Source organism: Phyllobates terribilis, unplaced genomic scaffold, assembly GCF_046119375.1.
Source record: "Phyllobates terribilis strain yellow unplaced genomic scaffold, ASM4611937v1 Scaffold_767__1_contigs__length_698798, whole genome shotgun sequence".
NCBI lineage: Eukaryota > Metazoa > Chordata > Amphibia > Anura > Dendrobatidae > Phyllobates > Phyllobates terribilis.
In genome coordinates, this window is record NW_027363527.1 from 182,584 (window position 1) to 188,466 (window position 5,883).

The following is a 5,883-nucleotide window of genomic DNA, read 5'->3' on the forward strand; positions in this document are numbered from 1 at the left end:
ACGGCTCAGCAGACAGCATCACACAGGATAGGATTAGATACACAGCTCAGCAGACAGTATCACACAGGATAGGATTAGATACACAGCTCAGCAGACAGTATCACACAGGAGAGGATTAGATACACGGCTCAGCAGACAGTATCACACAGGAAAGGATTAGATACACGGCTCAGCAGACAGTATCACACAGGATAGGATTAGATACATGGCACAGCAGTCAGTATCACACAGGATAGGATTAGATACACGGCTCAGCAGACAGTATCACACAGGAGGGGATTAGATATACAGCTCAGCAGACAGTATCACACAGGATAGGATTAGATACACAGCTCAGCAGACAGTATCACACAGGAGAGGATTAGATACACGGCTCAGCAGACAGTGTCACACAGGAGAGGATTAGATACACGGCTCAGCAGACAGTATTACACAGGAGAGGATTAGATACACAGCTCAGCAGACAGTATCACACAGAATAGGATTAGATACACGGCTCAGCAGTCAGTATCACACAGGAGAGGATTAGATACACGGCTCAGCAGACAGCATCACACAGGATAGGATTAGATACACGGCTCAGCAGACAGTATCACACAGGAGAGGATTAGATACACAGCTCAGCAGACAGTATCACACAGGATAGGATTAGATACACGGCTCAGCAGACAGTATCACACAGGAGAGGATTAGATACACGGCTCAGCAGACAGCATCACACAGGATAGGATTAGATACACAGCTCAGCAGACAGTATCACACAGGATAGGATTAGATACACAGCTCAGCAGACAGTATCACACAGGAGAGGATTAGATACACGGCTCAGCAGACAGTATCACACAGGAGAGGATTAGATACACAGCTCAGCAGACAGTATCACACAGGATAGGATTAGATACACGGCTCAGCAGACAGTATCACACAGGAGAGGATTAGATACACGGCACAGCAGTCAGTATCACACAGGATAGGATTAGATACACGGCTCAGCAGACAGTATCACACAGGAGGGGATTAGATACACAGCTCAGCAGACAGTATCACACAGGATAGGATTAGATACACAGCTCAGCAGACAGTATTACACAGGAGAGGATTAGATACACGGCTCAGCAGACAGTATCACACAGGAGAGGATTAGATACACGGCTCAGCAGACAGTATCACACAGGAGAGGATTAGATACACGGCTCAGCAGTCAGTATCACACAGGAGAGGATTACATACACGGCTCAGCAGACAGTATCACACAGGATAGGATTAGATACATGGCTCAGCAGACAGTATCACACAGGAGAGGATTAGATACACGGCTCAGCAGACAGTATCACACAGGACAGGATTAGATACACGGCTCAGCAGACAGTATCACACAGGAGGGGATTAGATACACAGCTCAGCAGACAGTATCACACAGGATAGGATTAGATACACGGCTCAGCAGACAGTATCACACAGGATAGGATTAGATACACGGCTCAGCAGACAGTATCACACAGGATAGGATTAGATACACGGCTCAGCAGACAGTATCACACAGGAGAGGATTAGATACACGGCTCAGCAGACAGTATCACACAGGATAGGATTAGATACACGGCTCAGCAGACAGTATCACACAGGAGAGGATTAGATACACGGCTCAGCAGACAGTATCACACAGGAGAGGATTAGATACACGGCTCAGCAGACAGTATCACACAGGATAGGATTAGATACACGGCTCAGCAGACAGTATCACACAGGATAGGATTAGATACACAGCTCAGCAGTCAGTATCACACAGGAGAGGATTAGATACACAGCTCAGCAGACAGTATCACACAGGAGAGGATTAGATACACAGCTCAGCAGTCAGTATCACACAGGATAGGATTAGATACACGGCTCAGCAGACAGTATCACACAGGAGGGGATTAGATACACAGCTCAGCAGACAGTATCACACAGGAGAGGATTAGATACACGGCTCAGCAGACAGTATCACACAGGATAGGATTAGATACACAGCTCAGCAGATAGTATCACACAGGATAGGATTAGATACACGGCTCAGCAGATAGTATCACACAGGATAGGATTAGATACACGGCTCAGCAGACGGTATCACACAGAATAGGATTAGATACACGGCTCAGCAGTCAGTATCACACATGATAGGATTAGATACACGGCTCAGCAGACAGTATCACACAGGAGAGGATTAGATACATGGCTCAGCAGTCAGTATCACACAGGAGAAGATTAGATACACGGCTCAGCAGACAGTATCACACAGGATAGGATTAGATACACGGCTCAGCAGACAGTATCACACAGGAGAAGATTAGATACACGGCTCAGCAGACAGTATCACACAGGATAGGATTAGATACGCGGCTCAGCAGACAAAATCACACAGGATAGGATTAGATACACGGCTCAGCAGACAGTATCACACAGGAGAGGATTAGATACACGGCTCAGCAGACAGTATCACACAGGAGAGGATTAGATACACGGCTCAGCAGACAGCATCACACAGGATAGGATTAGATACACAGCTCAGCAGACAGTATCACACAGGAGAGGATTAGATACACGGCTCAGCAGACAGTATCACACAGGATAGGATTAGATACACAGCTCAGCAGACAGTATCACACAGGAGAGGATTAGATACACGGCTCAGCAGACAGTATCACACAGGAAAGGATTAGATACACGGCTCAGCAGACAGTATCACACAGGATAGGATTAGATACATGGCACAGCAGTCAGTATCACACAGGATAGGATTAGATACACGGCTCAGCAGACAGTATCACACAGGAGGGGATTAGATATACAGCTCAGCAGACAGTATCACACAGGATAGGATTAGATACACAGCTCAGCAGACAGCATCACACAGGACAGGATTAGATACACGGCTCAGCAGACAGTATCACACAGGATAGGATTAGATACACAGCTCAGCAGACAGTATCACACAGGAGAGGATTAGATACACGGCTCAGCAGACAGTATCACACAGGAAAGGATTAGATACACGGCTCAGCAGACAGTATCACACAGGATAGGATTAGATACATGGCACAGCAGTCAGTATCACACAGGATAGGATTAGATACACGGCTCAGCAGACAGTATCACACAGGAGGGGATTAGATATACAGCTCAGCAGACAGTATCACACAGGATAGGATTAGATACACAGCTCAGCAGACAGTATCACACAGGAGAGGATTAGATACACGGCTCAGCAGTCAGGATCACACAGGAGAGGATTAGATACACGGCTCAGCAGACAGTATCACACAGGAGAGGATTAGATACACGGCTCAGCAGACAGTATCACACAGGAGAGGATTAGATACACGGCTCAGCAGACAGCATCACACAGGATAGGATTAGATACACGGCTCAGCAGACAGCATCACACAGGATAGGATTAGATACACAGCTCAGCAGACAGTATCACACAGGATAGGATTAGATACACAGCTCAGCAGACAGTATCACACAGGAGAGGATTAGATACACGGCTCAGCAGACAGTATCACACAGGAGAGGATTAGATACACGGCACAGCAGTCAGTATCACACAGGATAGGATTAGATACACGGCTCAGCAGACAGTATCACACAGGAGGGGATTAGATACACAGCTCAGCAGACAGTATCACACAGGATAGGATTAGATACACAGCTCAGCAGACAGTATTACACAGGAGAGGATTAGATACACGGCTCAGCAGACAGTATCACACAGGAGAGGATTAGATACACGGCTCAGCAGACAGTATCACACAGGAGAGGATTAGATACACGGCTCAGCAGTCAGTATCACACAGGAGAGGATTACATACACGGCTCAGCAGACAGTATCACACAGGATAGGATTAGATACATGGCTCAGCAGACAGTATCACACAGGAGAGGATTAGATACACGGCTCAGCAGACAGTATCACACAGGACAGGATTAGATACACGGCTCAGCAGACAGTATCACACAGGAGGGGATTAGATACACAGCTCAGCAGACAGTATCACACAGGATAGGATTAGATACACGGCTCAGCAGACAGTATCACACAGGATAGGATTAGATACACGGCTCAGCAGACAGTATCACACAGGATAGGATTAGATACACGGCTCAGCAGACAGTATCACACAGGAGAGGATTAGATACACGGCTCAGCAGACAGTATCACACAGGATAGGATTAGATACACGGCTCAGCAGACAGTATCACACAGGAGAGGATTAGATACACGGCTCAGCAGACAGTATCACACAGGATAGGATTAGATACACGGCTCAGCAGACAGTATCACACAGGATAGGATTAGATACACAGCTCAGCAGTCAGTATTACACAGGAGAGGATTAGATACATGGCTCAGCAGTCAGTATCACACAGGAGAAGATTAGATACACGGCTCAGCAGACAGTATTACACAGGAGAGGATTAGATACACGGCTCAGCAGACAGTATCACACAGGAGAGGATTAGATACACGGCTCAGCAGACAGTATCACACAGGAGAGGATTAGATACACGGCTCAGCAGTCAGTATCACACAGGAGAGGATTACATACACGGCTCAGCAGACAGTATCACACAGGATAGGATTAGATACACGGCTCAGCAGTCAGTATCACACAGGAGAGGATTACATACACGGCTCAGCAGACAGTATCACACAGGAGAGGATTAAATACGCGGCTCAGCAGACAGTATCACACAGGAGAGGATTAGATACACGGCTCAGCAGACAGTATCACACAGGACAGGATTAGATACACGGCTCAGCAGACAGTATCACACAGGAGGGGATTAGATACACAGCTCAGCAGACAGTATCACACAGGATAGGATTAGATACACGGCTCAGCAGACAGTATCACACAGGATAGGATTAGATACACGGCTCAGCAGACAGTATCACACAGGATAGGATTAGATACACGGCTCAGCAGACAGTATCACACAGGAGAGGATTAGATACACGGCTCAGCAGACAGTATCACACAGGATAGGATTAGATACACGGCTCAGCAGACAGTATCACACAGGAGAGGATTAGATACACGGCTCAGCAGACAGTATCACACAGGATAGGATTAGATACACGGCTCAGCAGACAGTATCACACAGGATAGGATTAGATACACAGCTCAGCAGTCAGTATCACACAGGAGAGGATTAGATACACAGCTCAGCAGACAGTATCACACAGGAGAGGATTAGATACACGGCTCAGCAGACAGTATCACACAGGAGAGGATTAGATACATGGCTCAGCAGTCAGTATCACACAGGAGAAGATTAGATACACGGCTCAGCAGACAGTATCACACAGGATAGGATTAGATACATGACTCAGCAGTCAGTATCACACAGGAGAAGATTAGATACACGGCTCAGCAGACAGTATCACACAGGATAGGATTAGATACGCGGCTCAGCAGACAAAATCACACAGGATAGGATTAGATACACGGCTCAGCAGACAGTATCACACAGGAGAGGATTAGATACACGGCTCAGCAGACAGTATCACACAGGAGAGGATTAGATACACGGCTCAGCAGACAGCATCACACAGGATAGGATTAGATACACAGCTCAGCAGACAGTATCACACAGGAGAGGATTAGATACACGGCTCAGCAGACAGTATCACACAGGATAGGATTAGATACACAGCTCAGCAGACAGTATCACACAGGAGAGGATTAGATACACGGCTCAGCAGACAGTATCACACAGGAAAGGATTAGATACACGGCTCAGCAGACAGTATCACACAGGATAGGATTAGATACATGGCACAGCAGTCAGTATCACACAGGATAGGATTAGATACACGGCTCAGCAGACAGTATC